Source organism: Mesoplodon mirus (assembly GCF_964341445.2).
Source record: "Mesoplodon mirus genome assembly, chromosome: 17".
NCBI classification, from domain to species: Eukaryota; Metazoa; Chordata; class Mammalia; order Artiodactyla; family Ziphiidae; genus Mesoplodon; species Mesoplodon mirus.
The window spans coordinates 49,922,480-49,936,934 of NC_138993.1; the positions used below are offsets into that span (position 1 = coordinate 49,922,480).

Sequence of the window (14,455 nt, forward strand, 5' to 3'; positions counted from 1 at the left end):
GTACCTCTCAATCCCTTACCCCAGTCTTACATCTTCCCATCCCCTCTATTTCTATTTTGAGGTTTCTTTGAATTCTTTTTTAGGTAAATCACAGATATCTGTATCTTGGGGTTTGGTTACTGTAAGATTATTATGACCTGTTGATGGCATATTTCCTTGACTCTTCATGTTCTTTGGAGTTTTGCATTGCTGTTTTCACATTTGAAGTAGCAGTCAACTCCTCCAATCTTTACGAGCTGCCTTCAGTTGAGAGATATTTTTGTTGATCCTGCTTATATTTGGGGGCCTTCTCTGATCTTGTATATGGTTAGACTTGCTCCACTTCTTTCTCTGTCTTGTAGCAGAACATTTAAGTTTGTACGTTTTCTCATGGTCTTACAGTGCATCAGGCTAGCTGTTGGTAACCTCTCTTTTGTTTTCCCCAAAGTGGTGCTACAGCTCAAGACTGTGGTTTCTTCCTTCCCTGCAGACGCTGGCCCCTGTGGGAGGGACCCCCAACCTCTTTTTCTGAGCTGTGCCACCTTGTAGCGAGGGGTGATGTAGGCACAGCTCCTCTCAACCACTCCAATGAATCCAAATTTGTATTTTTTAAAAACTCCAGCAGAGTGCTAGAACTTTTCCTCTATAAACCTGGACTTCTACAAAGGCTCTCTCATCATGTGGGTATCTGCCCAAGTCAGTGTTTTCCAGGTACTCCTGGACCACAGCTGAGAGAGGTTGCAGCCAGTTCACAGGCTTCTGCTAGTTCCACAGCCCATAGTGGAGTCTGCCTGTCTATGACCCAATTCACAAGGGATAAGACTCCTCTCAGGTCCCTTAGTGTATGGTGCTGGTCCCACAGCTCCCACAGAGGCACTTTTGTTCATGGATAGATGCTGAATTTTAGATGTTAAAAGGGGGACAAAAATTAGGGACATCTTATACCACCATGATGCTGACATCACCTATCTCCATATTTTTGAATATTGCTTTAAGAAAGAATTTAAAGGTGGGATCATTGATTCAAAGGGAACAATGTAATTTCACCCTTGTGTTTATTTGGTAGTTTTTTTTTCTTTCCAATTAGACTCTTTGATGATAAATCCAGGTCTTATTCATGAAAGAATAACTTGCATGTAGTAGGTAGGAGGGCCATTCCTTCTGTTTTCTTTATATGAGTTCTACTTCTCTATGGAAGGAACTGATAATTTATATCTCTATTATCTAGAACAGTGCTTGGTCTATAGTAGATGTTCAAAATCTGTTGAATGAATGAGTAAACCTAGCTTAAGACTTTGAACAGGCTATGTTTACTGATGGGTAGGGGCACTGTGTGATCAGAAACATGACCCTATACCCCTTCTTCTCTTTAACTTCATTGCTTCCAGGAGGTAGAGGTATACAGTGGGCCCTCTATATCCATGGGTTCTGCATCCATGGATTCAACCAACTGTGGATTGAAATATTTAAAAAAATCCAGAAAGTTCCAAAAAGCATAACATGCATCTGCTGTCTGCCAGCAACTATTTGCATAGCATTTACATTATATTAGATATTATAAGTAATCTAGAGATGATTTAAAGTATTGGGGTGAATGTGTTTGGGTTATTTGCAAATACTGTGTCATTTTATATAAGGGACTTGAGCATCTGCAGATTCTGGTATCCATGTGGGGTCCTAGAACCAATCTCTCATGAATACCGAGGGATGACTGTATATAATGATCCAGGCAAAACTTTTGGGGATAGGCTAGTTGTTTAAATGTTCTCTTTCTTGATGCTTGTTTGAGTTAGCTGCTCATCATCCTGAGTTTATTTATCATGGGAATGGCTAAAGAATTTGAATTTTGACTTAAGATAAAGTTCTTGCTGACCTGAGGTGTGGACATCTTCTACCAATTAGTTCAGTATTAGGGCATTAAGATATGACTCAGATTACAAAATGGTGTTTTTTTCACATTGGTCACTGTGTGTATGTGTGTGTGTGTGTTTCCACATGTCTCAGTAACTATGAGAAGGGAGAGTAAGGATTTTCTGGAGCTAAGGTCGAGGCATTCTAGGGCATTGGTTACAATACTGTAAATCTCATCTTATTTCAAACAGTAATCATGCAAAACACTTCTGGCTTTAATATATTTGAATCCTGACAAGTTTAGGATAAGAATAAATTAGACATGATTGTTAATCACTTTGGAGGCTTATGTAGGGTATATGCAGACCTAAGCAAAAAATTATTTTAGAACCAGTTTTATCTTAACATATTTTGGAGAGTATCCAAGTTTGACTAAAGACAAAATGCTGAACTAAATTTGTGCTGAAATTGAACAGTTTGTATGTCAATTATCATCAAAATAATGCTCAGCCTTTTTTTCTTTTTTTTTTTTTTTCTTTTTTTTTTTTTTTTGCTGTACGCGGGCCTCTCACTGCTGTGGCCTCTCCTGTTGCGGAGCACAGGCTCCGGACACACAGGCTCCGCGGCCATGGCTCGCGGGCCCAGCCGCTCCGCGGCATGTGGGATCTTCCGGGATCGGGGCACGAACCCGTGTCCCCTGCATCGGCAGGCGGACTCTCAACCACTGCGCCACCAGGGAAGCCCCTTTTTTTCTTTTTAATTCTTCCATTGGTGGCTTAAAACTTCACTTTGTGCATCTCCTCCAACACATTGCTTTGAGTATGGGCTGTGAACCCTGGGCGGCTTTTTCTTTTCACAAGATTTCAAGCACTATGGAGCCTGCCTTGAACACAGTTGCATCTCTTTTTTTCATCAACAGTATAAGAGAGCTGTGCTCTTAGAAGAACTGACACCTTTTTGCATTCTATCTCAGTTTATAGCAAGAGCAGATAAAAGATAAAACCAGACAGAGCGTCAGGAGATTGGTCTATTTCAGCTTGCACAACTTTCCCTTCTGTTCTCCAGTTCAGCTGTACCACCAAGTTTAGTAGGGGCAAGATGGAAGCACATCAAGCAAGGATTGAAGGACTTTAAAAGCAGGTCTAAAGGAGCTCAGAAATTAGCATGAGGAGACTAAGAGATTGGAGAGGAATGTTTTGAAGGAAATTGTATTTCCTTTTCTCTCATTTTTCTTTGTGAGCTTGGGGAAGGGGAAGGCCGTGGAAAATGAGAAAAATGAGGGAGATAATGTTTAGTTTTGATCATTAAATTTAAAAATTTTGAAAATGTCACACTGAAAAGAAAATTCTGATCTAATTTTCTCTACTTTGATATAGGAATTCTCTTGCTTCCATTTTTACAATAATAATATTTCAGATGTATATTTTTTGACCATTTTCCTGGTGAGGTATTGAGGGTTTTGTTCTTACCAATATTCACAGTAAAGATAGATTACATATTTTTGCTCTCAGATGCTATTTTGTTATTATAACAAATTCTGAAAACTGGGAGGGTTACCAAAGAAGGAACATAGGAATAGTACTAGTTCTCACATCTTAGAGTCCCTGATGAACAAGAGTTTAGACATAAACATGTAGATGATGTTTCAGTAGATGTGCATTTAGAAGATCGTATGGAGCAAACCTATTTTATCATATAAGCTAAGTGGCATTTCCAAAGCTATTTAATCCATTTTGAAAATAGACACATCTCATTTTACTCAATAGTGAAACACCAAGAATAGCATATTGTGTGTGTGTACATGTGTGTGTGAGATTATTCTGTATTTTATAAGGAGGTATATGGTTTTCTGAATTTTATCTTTGATTTAAGGGCTCAAAATCTAAATTTACTAAAAAAATTAGTGCAGTTAATCAGGCTCTGAGAAGAAGTTTTATAGAATCTTCTTTCTCTCACTTAGCCCAACAAACTTTGGTGAAGCATACCATCTGCAAGGTGCTGTGGGCAGAAGTGAGACACAGTCTGACTCTCAATGTGTTGACTCTCAAGTTAGGATAACTGACAGATTTGTATAAAACTAACTTTTTATTTCATTCATTGCTCTTAGAAGGCCTAAATAGCATATTTCTAGCTACTGTATATATTGCCCAGGACATAGTTTGGTAAGTAAGATATTTCTTTTTGATTAAATAATTTGGATTGACTTATTTAGTAGTTTGGAATTTCAGCTGGTAAGTATAGTGTTATATTTAATGCCCCTCCACCCAAATAAAAGCAGTCTAAAATAAGTTGCATCAAACTTTTGGATCAATTGTTTTGCCTGAATGAAAAAATATATATTTGGCTACTCCCTTCGTTTAAAGTGACCTATCAACCTGGGACTTATGTATTAAATAAGTACTTCTGAGCATCTATTAACTGTATAATAAGGCTAGACACTGAGGATAAAGTTAGAAATGGCATCAAAAGAACCATGGAAAAGTATTTCATCACTGAAAGTTGCTTAAAATTCATATTAAACTTGTTGGGTATCAATGAGATTCTAATAATAAATGATTGTCTAAAATATTACTGTAGTTTTGTGAATTAGTCCTTTCAGGGAGGTCTAGTCTTTAAATAGCCATTGCTCATGTTTGTAAATCGAGGGGTTCTGTGGATATCTCCAGTCGTATATATCTTTATCACTGTCCTAACAAGGCTCATTGTCCACCATTAAAGCCCCATTACTTTGAGTTATTGGTTTAATTTCATGGGTGTTAGGAGGAAGGTGAGATGGTTGAATCAGAAAACCAGAGAGTGTTTTTTAGGTTACTAAGTTAAATCTAATATTCCAAAGAAAATATTGCAGAGTATCTCATTTCACTTATTATAGGGATTTCATATACTATACTTATGAGTCCAATAATTTTCAAATTGAAAAATCTGCAAAAAGCCCTCTCCTATCTTTGGTAGTTCTGATATAGTTTATAAACTTCTAACATAATCAAAATTTTTAATTAAAAAAACTTCCTGATTAAATAAATAATAATCAAAAAGCTCAATAAGATGTTAACAGAATGAAAACTATTTCTTAAAAACATGCCACTGCTAAATTTCTTTTGCAATAATATCCTATTTTGAGATGACATTATTCATATGCATTGAGTATGCCATTGAATTTGTAGTTGATTTGTAACAGTAGGATTGTTTTTACATCATTTCCATTTGTTTCTACAAGCTCTTTTGCTACATAACTTCCAGTTTATCTTAAAGTAAAAAGTTCTATACATTAAAAACAATGGAAAGTCATGCATATTTCAGTAGCCGTATAGTTATATTATATATTCTAACTTTGGTTGTTTACATTATAAGAAAACCCATCGGCTTCCCTGGTGGCGCAGTGGTTGAGAATCTGCCTGCTAATGCAGGGGACACGGGTTCAAGCCCTAGGCTGGGAAGATCCCACATGCCATGGCGCAACTAGGCCATTGAGCCACAACTACTGAGCCTGCGCGTCTGGAGCCTGTGCTCCGCGACAAGAGAGGCTATGATAGTGAGAGGCCCGCGCACTGCGATGAAGAGTGGCCCCCGCTTGCCACAACTAGAGAAAGCCCTCGCACAGAAACAAAGACCCAACACAGCCAAAAATAAATAAATAAATACATAAAAGCCAAGCATTTGAAGCCCTAAAAAAAAAAAAAAGAAAACCCATCAATTACTCTGAATTGTGTCAGCCAAATTGAAAAATCTAAAGGTATTAAAAATGAAAGAGGCAAAAACTCCCTGTTTATATTCAAGTTTCAGCTCTCAAATTAATATATTGTGGCTATTTTTCTTAAAAGAAAAATAAATCTGGACCTGTAAACATGAGACCACCTCAGATAAGTAATCCTGCTGTTGGTTGACTAATGTGCGTTTTATTAGCTCTGTAAATGTGAATTTACATAATAGATGCTAATGGTTTTGAGGAAGTTGTTGAGGCCCAACAGGTCAATGATCCATGATGTCTAAATTCCTTAAACACATATTTGCATAATTTACCTTTCAAATATTTCATAAATGCATATTTATGGGATAGACTAGGATTTAGTATTTTATTTCAATTTATGCTTCATAGTATAGAAACCACATTAGTTTATTGGTTCTTGCCCACAAGCTCTAGGGACATCTGTGACTAGTAAAATTTTCATCAGTCAGAAGCTAGCAAACTGGAAAACTTCAAATATTTAGATTCTCTCACTTAGGTGCATGTTGTACATAATAATTTTATGAGGTGAGTCAGTAAAAATTTATTTCATACCTACATACCTGTGGTGTACACTGTGTTGGAAATTGTAGTTACAAAATGAATAAGGCATTGATTCTTCCATTGTTGAGCTCTCGTTTAGTTGGTAAGTTGGATAGGTGAACTGATAATTATAATATAGTTTATTTTTCTAAAATTTATCTTAGGAGAAAGGGACATGTATAGAGTAAACATTGATATGTTACGACAAGGTCTTTATTTAAAAGTTGGGTCCTAAGATATGTTCTAGCATCACGAAAACTTCTGCCCTTCCCTGGGCATTGCTTGCATCTCCATCTCCATCTCCATCTCCATCTCCACTGTGAAAACTACCAGCCAGAATGATGAGCTGAACTCACAGTCAAAGCCTAACGCACTGTGTTCTCTCTCATTGGTTGTTGTAACCATGGCTCTCCTAATTTTTTTCATGTTGTTAAAAATCTGTCATAATTTTCTCATAAGTTCAGAGTTTAAAAGCATTGCTTAATTGCTGGTGGTGTTGATTCAGATCACTTCCTTCAATTCCGTTCAGCAGAGCGTAGTCTGGTTCTGATCAGTTCAGTTTAAGTCGAGGCCCCTAATGGTCTAGGGTGAGCAGTGTTGGCCTTCAGCTCTGTCATTTTTTCCTGTCATGATTACAGTGGAAAAGCAGGTAAAACTAGCATGCAGGTCTGCAAATGTATTGTCTTCAGGATCTATGTATGTTTAATTTAGGCAACCACTGACCATGACCTTCTTTACAATGTTCAGTTTTTGTGGAAATTTTTTCATTAAGACAGTGTTCTAGAAGTTCTTTTTATAATCCTATCTCTTTCTTAAAATTATATGTCTATATCTATATAAACCCTTAAATATATTTAAATATATTCAAATATAAACATTCACATATATTCATGTATATACATATATATCTCAGTCTCTGAGCAGAGCACATTATGGTCAACATAATTTAAAAATATATATATATTTAAATTTTATTTATTTTATTTATTTTTGGCTGTGATGGGTCTTCATTGCTGCACGCGAGCTTTCTCTAGTTGTGGCAAGTGGGGGCTACTCTTCGTTGTGGTACGTGGGCTTCTCATTGCGGTGGCTTCTCTTGTTGTGGAGCAGGGGGTCTAGGCATGCGGACTTCAGTAGTTGTGGTACACGAGCTCGGTAGTTGTGGCTCGCAGGCTCTAGAGCGCAGGCTCAGGAGTTGTGGTGCACGGACTTAGTTGCTCTTCGGCATGTGAGATCTTCCCAGGCCAGGGCTCGAACCCATGTCCCCTGTATTAGCAGGCGGATTCTTAACCACTGTGCCACAAGGGAAGCCCCTAAAAATATGTTTTATTCACTGGTTTCTTCATAATCTTTCAACTCTACAAACCCCCATATGCTGAGTTTCTTTGTTCCCCACACCCTCCCTACTTCCACCTTCATTTTCAAATTCCAGTTCTTTAAGCAGTGGAAACTTCTAGTGTCTTAATGTGGTTATTGATAAGTTCTTGTTAAACAAATACTACTGTAATGATTTTTATTTCAAACTGTATTACATATGTACAGTTCAATTTACCTCAACAAATGTTCTATCGTTTTCTCTTTAGAAAACAAAGTGCCATATATATTGGTTTTTTAAACCGAATTTAAATCATTGAGCCTTAGTTTCCTCATCTGTGAAAATGTTGTGAAGAAAGACACACTAGGAAGATGTAGGAAATGTCAATTGCATCTCCATTGCAGAATTTAAAATTCTGTGCCTGCAGATTTTTGACTTATAAGTGACATTGAAAATTTTAGGATTGGGAAGACTCTTAGGAAGAATAAAGCATTGGTTTGAAGGTGTCATTAGAAGTTTAAAATCATAAATCCATGTTCCTCTCTTGGTTTCTGGCAACCCGGATGGGGGGCGGGTGTATTAGGATATGATTGCTCTCAGCAAAATGAATAGAGGAGATTTCAGAATGTGAGCGAGAGTACAGGGTATGATTCCCAGTTCCTTGACTAGCCAAGGCCAGGTTAGGTTCTTGACATCTGCTTCCTTCATTTTCCTGACTGACCAGAATTATGAAAAGCAATATCTGTTCTATGACAGGATCCATACAAACCTGCTGGCTGAGATTTTCTTTCTTATTGCATTCTGCAATATTTACTCTTTATTTTTTCCTTATCACTTTCACATTCTAAACTACAGATGATGAGACATCGGCAGGTGACTGCAGTGACAGTTTTCAATCTTCTTCTGCCACTCTTTAAGCTGTTATTTCAAGATTATTTTATTCTCCTGCCATTTACCTTCTCATCTGAATTCCAATTTGTTTCCATGTTTTAGTGCACCTTTTTTGGGGGAGAGCATTTATGAGAGATCTTTCCAAATACACAGTATATGAAATTTCTTTCGAATTGAAAAACTTTTAGGTTGTTTTGGGCACTCCCCACCCCTTCCTGAGCAAACCATCAATGGCCAGGAAAGCAGACAAGAGCACACTTTATTTTAATTATTTTTTTGTAATTATTAACAAGGGTGACTTCCTTGTTAATCTCTGTTATGGTAGGGTTTGTGACCCTTGTTTACTTCTGTATCCCATAGAACCTATTAAAGTGCTTGGCATATATGCATTTAACAAATATTTGTTGCATCCTGGAGGAGAGGGGATGATATTTGAAAAAATTAGCAGAATTCCACTAGAAAGATCATGTGCCAAGTATAGATCCTACAAATACTGGCAAGAATGCATGGTTATGGTCCATTGAGGAAATGAGCTTTGTTTAGAATAAACTGAATGGAGAGTCATGGGGGAAGACAAGGATGAACACGTTCCTCTGGGTCAGAGTATGAAGGGCTGGGTCTGCCACGCTAAAGCAATTGTACTCTATCCTTTAGGCCAGGACTTACAAACTTGAATTCCTGTAGATAATATTAAAGAGTGAAGAGTACAAAGTAAAGTATTTCATGTCCTTCTTAATTATTCTCTAAGAATGAACAGTCTGAGCACCATAATGAACAGATCTGATTGGGAGGACAAAAGAGAGTGGTAGGAAGTATGGCAACACAGAATGCACCTGCCCTGTTTAAAGACAGTGGTGTTACTCAGCTTCTGCCTATTGATTCCATGTGGAAATTTGGGCACAGTGTTGTCAGATATTATGCTTTTTTTTCAAGAGATTCCACAAATCTAAAATTTGATATGAAGTGACCTGATTTGTAAACTTTGACAACCATTTCAATTTTTTAAAGAATATATATGTGTGTGTATGTATGTATACATATACACACACCAGTGCTGTGAAGACCAAATAAAGTATATCTGCAAACTAAATGTCGCTTGAGGGACACAAGTTTGTGACCTCGTTTAAGCAATGGGAAGAAAAATGTCTACAAAACCTCACTACTATTCTGTCAGGTTTGAGGCCTGGTCACCACTGATCATAGGATCAGAATGCAATAAAATGCAATTGATTATTAAATTGCAGTATAACATGAATGCCGTGGTACCTCTGATAATTCAGAAGGCACTTTAGGGTCTGGTGAAACTCCAGAGTTATAATGCTGATAATAAATTTTTGTGCTATAGAACCAAAGTGTAATTGGTCTTATTATAAAATGTCAATTAGTAGAATATGATACATCAACTTTTTATTCACGAACTCAAAAGAATACTTAAGCATCTACTAAGTGCCAGGCACTGTTCAAAGCACAGGGGATAGAGTACTGACAAATATAGTAAAAATCCCCACCCTCAGGAAGCTTTCATTCAGTAGCACTTTTTAAAGTTGATGGAGTCATCATATCTATATACAATATCCCATAATCATATGCTTTAAAAATAGCAGTGGTTACTTCAAGTTCTGTTTTGAAAAATAATTACATTCTGTTGGCCTTTCATTAGTTTTCTCTAATGGTGTCCTTGGCCCCAGTGCTCAATTCATTAGCTGGTGTTAATTAGAATCTGGAAATACACTTGAAAAGCCATAACTTTAATATTATAAATGAAATTATTGGCTGTATGTTCAAATAGTAGATACTACACATAATTTATGAATGGCCTCTGTAAGGTGGCCTATAGCTACATGTGATTGTGGGAATTTTTGACTTTATTTAGCAAACCGTAATGCCAAATTAACTTATAAAATCCTCAAATTAAAAGAGAATTAAGTTTTTGCATAAACTTTTTTCTTTAATAGGGCTAAAATGGATTGGAAACAAAGGAGATTATATGAATAATTGCAACTGGGGGCATAACAGGACAAAGTAGTGAACATGGAGCAGTAATAATGGATACATTTCCTCTCTGTTTATGGAAACTTCTTTCAGATTTAAAGATATTTCTTTCAGCTCAAAGGGAGAAATTCTGCAAATGTACTTCAGTATCCTTACATGGAACTTTCAGTCTTTAGGGGAGAAAAATGAATAAAGAGTAATACTCATAGGTCTATAGGATATATCAATTATCAAGACAGGCTGCAGACATGAGACACTCCTGTGAATAGGTAAAGTGAATTTAGAACCAGTTTGGATGGCTTGGGACCCAAAGTTGTATAAATAGGTAAAAATCTTGATCAGGTTTTCTACAGCATCACTTCTAGAACCGGGCCTGGCAAAGGGACACAGGAGCCAATAGAAGTGTGGAGCTAGAGTGCAGAGGCAATAAATAAGGAAGAGCAAGACAGGAAGGTCAGAGGCTTGACATGGAAAAGTAATAGATGAACATGCTTTCCAAAATGTCACATAGTAATAAGACACACCAAGCCCTTGCCTCACATCTTCCAAATCTTAGTCTTGCTTCCAAGAAGCAAGCACAATATATGTTTGAATTAGTAGCCAGTTTTTTTTTTTTTTTTTTTTTGTGGTACACGGGCCTCTCACTGTTGTGGCCTCTTCTGTTGCGGAGCACAGGCTCCGGACACGCAGGCTCAGCAGCCATGGCTCACGGGCCCAGCCGCTCCATGGCATGTGAGATCTTCCCAGACCGGGGCACGAACCCACGTCCCCTGCATTGGCAGGCAGACTCTCAACCACTGCGCCACCAGGGAAGCCCTAGTAGCCAGTTTTTAAATTACACCTAAGTCAGTTTTATGTTGAGCCAATTGGTTTCCTGTGATATTCTATTTTCTTTTCCTTTCTTCCTTAGAGTTAATGTTAATATTTGAATTTTACATTGGGATATGTTTCAGTGTTCTCTATTATTAATATATTTTCTAAATGTTCAACAAAGCTGATATAGTTAAGCATAATGATCAGTTGCATTTCTTTCTTGAAAGGCTCGCTTTTGGAGCCAGCTATCTTCTTGCCTCAAGGGAACCTACGTCAACATAATAAAGGCCATATATGACAAACCCATAGCAAACATTATTCTCAATGGTGAAAAACAGAAAGCATTTCCTCTAAGATCAGGAACAAGACAAGGGTGTCCACTCTTGCCACTATTATTCAACATAGTTTTGGAAGTCCTAGCTACGGCAATCAGAGAAGAAAAAGAAACAAAAGGAATCCAAATTGAAAAAGAAGAAGTAAAACTGTCACTGTTTGCAGATGACATGATACTATACATAGAAAATCCTTAAGATGCCACCAGAAAACTACTAGAGCTAATCAATGAATTTGGTAAAGTTGCAGGATACAAAATTAATATGAAGAAATCCCTTGCATTCCTATACACTAACAATGAAAGATCAGAAAGAGAAGTTAAGGAAACAATCCCATTTACCATTGCAACAAAAAGAATAAAATACCTAGGGATAAACCTACCTAAGGAGGCAAAAGACCTGTACTCAGAAAACTATAAGATACTGATAAAAATCAAAGAAAACACAAACAGATGGAGAGATATACCATGTTCTTGGATTAGAAGTATCAATATTGTGAAAATGACTGTACTACCCAAAGCAATCTACAGATTCAATGTAATCCCTATCAAATTACCAATGGCATTTTTCACAGTACCAGAACAAAAAATTTTATAATTTGTATGGAAACAAAAAGGACCCTGAATAGCCAAAGCATTCTTAAGAAAGAAAAATGGAGCAGGAGGAATCAGGTTCCCTGACTTCAGACTATACTACAAAGCTACAGTAATCAAGACAGTATGGTACTGGCACAAAAACAGAAATCTAGATCAATGGAACAGGATACAAAGCCCAGAGATAAACCCATGCACATATGGTCAGCTAATCTATGACAAAGGAGGCAAGAATATACAATGGAGAAAAGACAGTCTCTTCAATAAGTGGTGCTGGGAAAACTGAACAGCTACATGTAAAAGAATAAAATTAGAACACTCCCTAACAGCATACACAAAAAAACCCTCAAAATGGATTAAAGACCCAAATATAAGGCCAGACACTATAAAAATCTTAGAGGAAAACATAGAACACTCTTTGACATAAATCACAGCAGGATCTTTTTTGATCCACCTCCTAGAGTAATGAAAATAAAGACAAAAATAAACCAATTGGACCTAAAAACTTGAAAGCTTTTGCACAGCAAAGGAAACCATAAACAAGGCAAAAAGCCTTCAGAATGGGAGAAAATATTTGCAAATGAAACAACTGACAAAGGATTAATCTCCAAAATTTACAAATAGCATATGCAGCTCAATATCAACAAAACAAATAACCCAATCAAAAAATGGGCAGAAGACCTAAATAGACATTTCTCCAAAAAAGACATACAGATGGCCAACAAACACATGAAAAGATGCTCAACATCACTAATTATGGGAGAAATGCATATCAGTACTACAGTGAGGTATCACCTTACACCAGTCAGAATGGCCATCATCAAAAAATGTACAAACAACAAATGCTGGAGAGGGTATGGAGAAAAGGGAACCCTCTTGCACTGTTGCTGGGTATGTAAATTGATACAGCCACTATGGGGAACACTATGGAAGTTCCTTAAAAAACTTAAAATAGAACTACCATATGACCCAGCAGTCCCACTCCTGGGCATATACCCTGAGAAAACCATAATTTAAAAAGACACATGCACCCCACTGTTCATAGCGGTGCTATTTACAATAACCAGGACATGGAAGCAACCTAAATGTCCATCAACAGAGGAATGGATAAAGAAGAAGTGGTATATACGTACAATGGAATATTACTCTGCCATAAAAAGGAAAGAAATTGAATCATTTGTAGAGATGTGGATGGACCTAGAGACTGTCATACAGAGTGAAGTAAGTCAGAAAGAGAAAAACAAATATCATATATTAACACATATATGTGGACTCTAGAACAATGTTATAGATGATCTTATTGACAAAGCAGAAATACAGACACAGATGTAGAGAACAAACGTATGGATACCAAGGGAAAAAAGCGGGGTGGGATGAATTGGGAGATTGGTATTGACATGTATATACTATTGATACTTATGTATAAAATAGATCAGTAATGAGAACCTACTGTATAGCACAGGGAACTCTATTCAATACTCCGTGGTGACCTAAATGGGAAGGAAATCCAAAAAAGAGGGGATGTATACATATAGGTATAGCTGATTTACTTTGCTGTACAGTAGAAATTACCATAACATTGTAAAGCAGTTATACTCCAATAAAAATTAATAAAAAATAAATAATCTGCTAAACACTGTAAAAAAAATGTTTTCAAAAGTCTTGATCTGCTGGCCAGATAGTACCCAATTATTCCCTTTCACGGTTTCCTGGACTTCATGTCTTTTTTTTTTCTTGATTTTTACCCTTGTTTTATTGAAGCACATCCCCCTATAGCCTCTTAAAAAACTGTAGCAGTTAGTGGAAAGTTTCAGTTTATAGAATGAGGAACAGATAAACTGTTCATTCACTTAGTCAACAAATATTTGTTGAGTAATCAATAATAGGCATACACATTCAATCATCAGCATTCAGTCATTTCTCAGAAAAGTTATTAAGATATAAACCAGAGCATTCCACTTCTTTGCTTCAAACACTTTTTTTTTTTTTTTTTTGCGGTACATGGGCCTCTCACTGTTGTGGCCTCTCCTGTTGTGGAGCACAGGCTCCGGACGCGCAGGCTCAGCGGCCATGGGTCACGGGCCCAGCCGCTCCGCAGCATGTGGGATCTTCCCCGACCGGGGCACGAACCCGTGTCCCCTGCATCGGCAGGGGGACTCTCAACCACTGTGCCACCAGGGAAGCCCTTCAAACGCTTTTGATGCTTCCCTTCACCCTTGAAATAAACTCCAAACTGGCTCTCAAGGTGCTGAATGATTTGACTCCACTTCTCTGCTCACCCTCCTTTCATGCCACTCTCTCTCTTGCACCCCGTACTCCATCACCCTGGCCATACTTTGGTTCCAGGAACACACACGGGTCTTCAACATAGCACAACTTTTTCCATTGCCTGTGAGCTCTTTCCCTGGCTCTTTACATGACT

General features: G+C 37.4%; 1 protein-coding gene across 3 annotated transcripts in view; it reads left to right on the plus strand.

The window, feature by feature from the left end:
* LOC309792517 (uncharacterized protein) overlaps positions 1 to 14,455 on the plus strand; it is a 210,971-nt gene that overhangs the window by 47,457 nt on the left and 149,059 nt on the right. Inside the window, exon 2 of one of the 3 annotated variants that reach the window (XM_082602189.1) lies at positions 3,938 to 3,992. The exons of the other annotated variants lie outside the window; for them this stretch is intronic. The gene's annotated coding sequence lies outside the window, so the exon portion shown is untranslated. The remainder of the gene's footprint in view (positions 1 to 3,937; positions 3,993 to 14,455) is intronic. 3 annotated transcript variants of the gene reach the window in all.